Below are 8,224 nucleotides of genomic sequence, written 5' to 3'. Positions count from 1 at the left end.
GGGTCTCCTTTTCAAGTTGGCCTGAATTCCAGATGACATTCTAGGAGAGGTGATACTAAAACCTATCATCCAACACACACACACACACATCAGAGTTTATCATATCTCAGTCACAGTATCACGGGACATCATTGCATTCTTGCCTTTCAAGAGAGGAGTTCCTACTCTCTGCTTAAAGGTAAAGGGTAAAGGGACCCCTGAGCCAGTGTGGTGTAGTGGTTAAGAGCGGTGGACTCGTAATCTGGTGAACTGGGTTTGATTCCCCGCTCCTCCACGTGCAGCTGTTGGGTGACCTTGGGCTAGTCACACTTCTCTGAAGTCTCTCAGCCTCACTCACCTCACAGAGTGTTTTTTGTGGGGGAGGAAGGGAAAGGAGAATGTTAGCCGCTTTGAGACTCCTTAGGGTAGTGATAAAGCGGGATATCAAATCCAAACTCCTCCTCCTCTTCTTTTCTTTATCTTTTATACCTTTTAATGTTATTTCTTTCTTCTTCTTCTTCTTCTTCTTCTTCTTCTTCTTCTTCTACTACTACTATTAGGTCCAGTCGTGGCCGACTCTGGGGTTGCGGCGCTCATCTTGCTTTATTGGCCGAGGGAGCCGGCGTACAGCTTCCGGATCATGTGGCCAGCATGACTAAGCCGCTTCTGGTGAACCAGAGCAGCACACGGAAATGCCGTTTACCTTCCCGCCACAGTGGTATCTATTTATCTACTTGCACTTTGACGTGCTTTCAAACTGCTAGGTTGGCAGGAGCTGGGACCGAGCAACGGGAGCTCACCCCGTCGCGGGGATTTGAACCACTGACCTTCTGATCGGCAAGTCCTAGGCTCTGTGGTTTAACCCACAGCACCACCCACGTCCCTCTGTTTAGGATGCACCAAAATGTGCCTAAGTTTTCTTAAGTATTTTCTATTTCACTTTTTCACCAAGGAGCTGAAGGCAATGCATGAGGTTTACTCTCCCATTTTATCTTCACAACAGTCCTATGAGGTATGTTAAGCCAAAAGATAGAGAATGGCCCAACCTCACTCAGTTAGTATTGTAATTAAGTGGTGCCCAAAGTCTTGATCCAGCGCTCTAAACCAGCCGCCTGGGGCTTCACTGGGTTGGTGAAGGCTGCTCTTAGCAATGCACCCCACTAACTCTAGAATCATAAGAACATCTACGGCTTGCTTTAGATGAATTGAGGGTTTCTTCCAGCTCTAATGTTCCATGAGATTCTAAATAAAGCCGATAAGACTTGATTGTAATTTAGCAGAGGTCCTTTTACTTCTTTGTTTTTAAAGCTGTTCCGTTTATAGATCAGATGAATCAGTTGAAATGCTTTCATGGTATTGTCTGATGTTAATTGCTCCTTAATGAAGCCCATCTTATTGGTGGAAAAAGGATCTTGAAGGATGCTTTCCAGGCAGAGGTCCAGTGCTTTCCCCCCTTAATATCTTGCAGTCATCATTGATTAATGATGCAGCTTGGGAGTCATTATCTGAACCTTTGGCTTGACTTTTTCCTCAAATCAAGGAGACTAATGGGGATCTTATTTGTTCTTGGAATTTGGGAACCCAGCAAACACTTCTTTAAAGGTGAGGGGATAAATGCACACCCTGAATTTTAATGACTGTTGGAGGGAAAGGGCGATGGGTGGAATTAGAAAGCCGAACACCATAACAAGCAGGGATTGGGCATTTGTAATTGTCTTGGAAGATTTTTAAGTGATTCAGATCCAATTTAATTTTTTATCCTTGCCTCCTGGTAGCTAACACATTCAGAAAAGCACTGTCTTCAATTCTCAATTTTGGACAAAGAAAACAAAGATGAAATAAATATTTTCATAACTGAAAAGCCTTAATTCCTACCAGTTAAGCCAGCTGCTTATTTAAGGTGCAAATGATAAAGCAAAGCCACATAATATTGAATTAAAGCCCTAACATCTGGATATAATAAAGCATTACTCCAACATCTAGACACTAAAAGGCACTTCTCACTGGAGGACTTAATTCACATAAAAAAATGGGCATGGGTTGAGTGGGCAGGTCCCATGTGATTACCTCACCATGACTTCGTTCTCCTTCATATCAGTGTTTTATTGTGCATTCTAATTATGTGTGTTTGTGTTTTCAGTAATTGGTTTTAATATTTGTAAGCCACTTAGAAGGCACCTTGGCAATTAAGCAGTATACAAATTCATAAATAATAATTCCCAGCACCACAGTAAAATATCTGACAATCTCTTGGATAGCTGACCTTCTAACAACAGCATTAACCCTTAAGTTACAAAATGAATGATCCCTGTTGTTGGACTTCTAACACGGTCTTGGTCTGATTCAACAGAACTGTTCTTCAAGCAGCAGATCTCAGAGAAACATAATGGGTCAATATGTGAGACAAGGCCAAATCATGGAGAGTTTTCACTCTGGCAAAAATCAATTTTGCTGTGTTCAGAATATTATTTTAATTTTTCATTGGTAATCCTAGCACAGTCTGTGAGGAGCTGATCCAGCGAGAGTCAAAATCCTCAAATTTGCACAGTAGTAGACAAACATTCACACCAAAGCACGCAAATATTTTGATGCACTTGTGATGATGTACAGATAAAGATACTTCTCTGAGTATGGGAGGAGTTGAAGACAGGCAGATCACCATATGGAAGCAGCCACTACAGGGAAAGTTAAAAAAAGAAAAGAAAAGAAACTAGCATCAGAACAATAGCAGTAATTTGTGTGCATCAAGATTTGGAGTGCACTGTCGGTCCATTGAAACCAAATGGAATTTTGCAAATGTGACTTTAGTGGGCTGTTGATTGTGCCTTTGTCATTTCTGAAAACATGACTGCAATTTTGCAGTATAGCGCAATACTTTGAGGCATAAGACCTTAACACGGTGTGTATTGAGCACTTGAAAACACCAATTTGTCACTGTTGGGAAACGCTCCCAGTTCAAATTTCTTCAGCACAAACCCAGGGCGGGGAGGAGCAGGAATCAAAACAAAGGGGGCATCATTCTTTTAGTGCAACTTGCTGCTGAAAGTGTTCTAAATAAGCTAGATAATAGTTTGTTGGTTCTGAAGCTGCAGACACAAAAATAACAAGGAAGAAGAAGAACAAAAGTGCTTTCCTTTTCAAACCTCTTGTATTTTCTGTTAAGGAATACATCTGATGTATACAGTAGGGTTGTTGTTTGTTTGGAGTTCTCCATGGAGAAAATAACCCTTTATTTTCACAGATCGAAATGCACAGCTTATGTTGGTAATAGTAAATGACAGGGGTTATAGAAAACCCACAGAGAGAAAGGGAAAAGATTAATAAAGGATGTACTGAATAAAGCAAACAAGGAAAATATCAAGCGATGAGATTAGTCAAAGGGAGGGGGGAAGACGCAGCTTGTTTGGAAAGGGATTCTCTAGTGACTGTGATAAATCATGCAGGAGGTTTTGTACCCCATGCAACGCAAATTTCACAAGAATTAGCAGTGAACACCTGCAGTCCTCAGCGTGTCCACTTCTGGCAATGAAGTGTCCATGAGGCAATGCTGTCGTCCGGCCAAAAACGATATTACCTGGCTTCACAGATCATCATCAATGTTGAACTAATAATTTGACTTTGACAACTGTTGATATGACTGGCTCCAGGGAACCAGCACAAAGTAAGCAAGGTGTTCAGGACTGCACCTGCCAGAATTACCTCTTCTAACACAAACTCTTACATTTCAGAATGTTGAGTGCCAGTTAGAAAAGAATAAGCTCAGTGGGACAGAGAGAGAATGGGGTTGCCGGTATCCTGGAGGGAGAGAGGCTGGCTAACCTGCCGGAACCCTGTACAGGAGCGCTCCCATTAGGTAGGAGAATACACTGCAGGTCCCATTTGTTTCAAATAATTAGGGACACTTATGTGAACTTTTGCAGTGCGTCCTTCTCACACCAGAAGCGTAAGAGCTGCCTTTGTGCACAGCAGCTGTCCTGGGTGTCTTTTCATCTCTGTTTCATTTCAACATCAGCAGGCAGCTTCCTCACCTATTGACCACCGATTATCAGCGAGTGACACACACTGCCGATGCGGCTTCTGAAAATCTCTTGCGAGGAAGCGACTGTGGAAGCAGCATGAGGTGACTGCCGAGTGACTTCCTGCTGCCTCTCCCCCACCCACGTATCCCAACACTTTCACATAAACAAGAATGCTTGCTTAAAAGAGTACTTGGCAAAGGTAGCTCGTCCTCAGCGAAATAATCTGTGGGGAAGAGATTCTGCCTGTTCAGAGCTATGTAGTGAGGAGGAGGAGGAGGGAATGGATGACTCACTAAATCTGCAGAGCTATACAAGTGTGTGTGTGTGTGTGTGTGTGTGTGTGTGTAAAAACATAGAGATATGTGTATCTATTCTACTTCTTCACACAGCATAAACTATGGAACTTGCTCCACAAGAGGAAGTGATGGCCACCAACATAGATGACTTTCAAAAAGGATTGAACTATACCCTGGATGAGAGGGTTATCAATGGTCATGATAGCTATGCTCTGCTGCCACAGTTGGGGCAGCAAGGCTTCTGAAAGCCAGCTGCTGGAAACTACAGGAGGGGAGTCTTGTATAATTTTGCTCATGTCCTACTTGTAGGTTTCCCACAGGCATCCATTTGGCCACTGTGAGAATAGTATGCTAGATGAGGTGGGCCATTGGCCTGATCACCAGCAGGCTCTTCTTATGTCCTGGCTGTCTGCTGAATGAGATGTAATTCATAAGAGGCAAGAGGGACACTAATATGGAGGGAGTTTTTTAAAGAAGAGAGAACAGAACTCAGCAGCAGCTTCGCATGCAAAATGTCCCAGGTTCAGTCTCCAGCATCACTGGGTAGGACCGGGAATATTCCAAGTCTGAAACCCTGAAGATATGCTGCCAGTCACTGTAGGCCAGTGTTTTTCAACCATGGGTCCCCAGATGTGGTTGGACTACAATTTCCTTCATTCACAGCCAGCTTAGCCTTTCTCGACCTTGGGTTCCTGTATGTTGCTGTCCAACACTCCCATTATCCCCGATGGCTGGTCATGGATGATGGGAGTTGTAGTCCAAAAATATCTGGGGACGCAAGGTTAAGAAAGGCTAGTGTAGCCATTACCGAGATAAATAAACCAATGGTCTAACTTAGTACAAGGCAGCCTCCTAATCCTCTCATTTCTCTATAGTAGCTTTCCTACATGCCTTGCATTGGTTGCCACCATTGTTACCCTGTTCATGGCTGTCATGGCTAAAATGGCCGCTGTTTCTTTAATGTGAATAAAGCTGGGTCAGCATGACTCAGCGGCCTGCAGCAGGTTGTATATATAAGTGAGAAATGTTAGTTTGTGCTGAGGCTGGAGGTTGGGTTGGTTGGTTAGTTAGTGCTGGTGTGTATAGTCGTGTTTTGCACAAAGACTTTTAAGAATAAAACTCTGCAAGGATATTCTCGTGGACTCTTTTATGCAGACAAGGGTCCGAGGACCAGGCTGAAGAGCAAAGGGAGGTCAGAACCCTTTCCTCCTTTTTTGCTTTTTACAAACACTGACAATGGCCATGTTCCAATTGGCTGCTGGTTTGCAGCACTGGAGTAACAGTGAGTAGTAGCTTCAAAGTTTTTCTGGGAAATCTCTATGATGATGATGATGATGATGAAAAGACATGGGTTGTAAAAAGATTTGATCTAATACATTTCTGTCACCTGAATACACGGACATAAGTCCTTGACTCTGACACCCATTTGTTAAACTGTTTATCACCTTTTGAACCTGCCATTCCTCCAAATTACCTAAGGAATTGGTACACGGTTTCTCCCTCTCCATTTATCCTCACAACAACCCTGTCAGGGTGACTGGCTCAAGGGCACCCAGTGAGCCTCATGACAAGAGTGGATTTGAAGCTCCCAAGTCCTATTCTGACACTCTAACCACATCGGCTACTAAAGGTCAAACAACATGTATAGTATATACAGTTATGAAGGATGTTCACTCTTCATACTGTAATGTTTCATGGGGGAAATGAAGCTGAATCCAAAGATTTGGCTTGTGGTAGAAGAGCTTGTGGTAAAGGTAAAGGATCCCTGGACAGTTAAGTCCAATCAAAGGTGACTATGGGGTTGTGGCACTCATCTCGCATTCAGGCCAAGGGAGCCAGCATTTGTCCACACACAGCTTTCCAGGTTATGTGGTCAGCATGACTAAACCGCTTCTGGTGCAACGGGACACTGTGACGGAAATCACAGTGCATGGAAACGCCATTTACCTTCCTGCCACAGCGGTACCTATTTATCTACTTGCACTGGTATACTTTTGAACTGCTAGGTTGGCAGGAACTGGGACAGAGCAATGGGAGCTCACTCCGTTGCGGGGATTCAAATAACCAACTTTCTGATTGGCAAGCCCAAAAGGCTCCGTGGTTTATTTTTTTTTTTTTTTTTTTTTTTTTTTTTTTTTTTTTTTTTTTAATATATATTTATTGAAGTTTTCAAATAAAGCATATATTAGATAAGCACAACTTATCATTGTCCATTTAACATCTCTCAATTATTACATGGGACTCCCCCACACCTCCCGCATACACTTACATCATTATTAAATTTATTTCAAACAAATTATCATTTAACTCATCTTAATTAATAATCTTAATTTGGTTTGACATATAATTCAGCCTTAAATCTAATTTAATGGTAGACAGTTATCTGCACTGGCATCCAATTCAACACTCAGCCAAATTACAATATTTTTGTAAATAAATCTTAAATTCCCTCCAGTCTTCTTCCATCCTTTCTTCTCCCTGGTCTCGAATTCTGCCGGTCATCTCGGCTAATTGCATATAGTCCATCAGTTGCATCTGCCATTCTTCCACAGTGGGTAGCTCCTGAGTTTTCCAATTCTTGGCAATTAATATTCTTGCTGCTGTTGTTGCGTACATAAAGAATGTTCTGTCCTTTTTTAACACACTCTGGCCTACAATACCCAGGAGAAAGGCCTCTGGTTTCTTAGTAAAGGTGTATTTAAACACCTTTTTTAATTCATTATATATCTTCTCCCAAAAGGCCTTCACTCTAGGGCAGGTCCACCAGAGGTGAAAAAATGTTCCTTCATTTTCCTTACATTTCCAACATTTGCTATCAGACGAATGGTATATTTTAGCCAGTTTAACAGGGGTCATGTACCATCTATACATCATTTTCATCACATTTTCCTTCAACGCATTACATGCAGTGAAGTTCAGCCCAGAGGTCCACAACCTTTCCCAATCTTCAAACACAAAAGGCTCCGTGGTTTAGATCACCTGTGTCTAGAAGTGACCAAATGGCTGACAAGCTTATGTGTCATATCATGTTGAGCCAATCTTTACCTTCTTCTTCTTCTTCTTCTTCTTCTTCTTCTTCTTCTTCTCCTCCTCCTCCTCCTCCTCCTCCTCCTCCTCCTCCTCCTCCTTTTTGTGTGAACTGAATTATAATCCCATGCACTGCAGGTTTTCTTCCTGCTGCTTTTCTTTCTTTGTTCCTTACTGGAGTGCTGTAATGACTAATGAATTAATGTCAGCACAGAACTTAAGACTTCTCCCTCAAGCGCTTATCTGATGAAAATAGGCACACTTGTTTTATACCAGAGGAGATAGCAGCTCCCTCACAAGGTGACAGGGAAACAGAGAATGTGACAGAACAGATTATGTGAGGTCCGGTGACATGCGTGGCAGCTGAAAGGCGCAACTTCAACACATGCATTTCCCTCCCACATAGAAAACATGTCTCTTTAGATACCACAGGACAAAAGCCCTCTCGAGTTCACATCACCTGCTCGGCTCACTTGTTCTCCTTTCCCCTTCCAAATCGGAGTTCACACTGCAGCGCTCTCGTCTAGCCTCAAAGGACTCCTGGCTCATGGGTTATCAGGAAGGAAGCCTGAGGGAATTAGGATGACAGTTGCTAAGCAACTGCTCATATGCCTTCTTCATCACCATTCATTTTAAAAAAGATGATGAAGAAGGAAGACGAGAGGTTCTCAAGAAATAAGCCTAACTGATTTCAATAGGACTTGCTTCTAGATTAGGGTTGTTGGGTCAGGAGCAACTCAGTCTCTGAGCTTTCCAGGTCCAAACCTGAAACCTAGGCGTGGCTCTACCAATATATGTACAGTGGTACCTCGGGTTAAGAACTTAATTCGTTCCGGAGGTCCGTTCTTGACCTGAAACTGTTCTTAACCTGAAGCACCACTTTAGCTAATGGGGCCACCCACT

The sequence above is a fragment of the Podarcis tiliguerta genome, assembly GCF_965153285.1.
Source record: "Podarcis tiliguerta genome assembly, chromosome: 2".
Taxonomy (NCBI): domain Eukaryota; kingdom Metazoa; phylum Chordata; class Lepidosauria; order Squamata; family Lacertidae; genus Podarcis; species Podarcis tiliguerta.
This window is presented reverse-complemented; position numbering follows the sequence as displayed.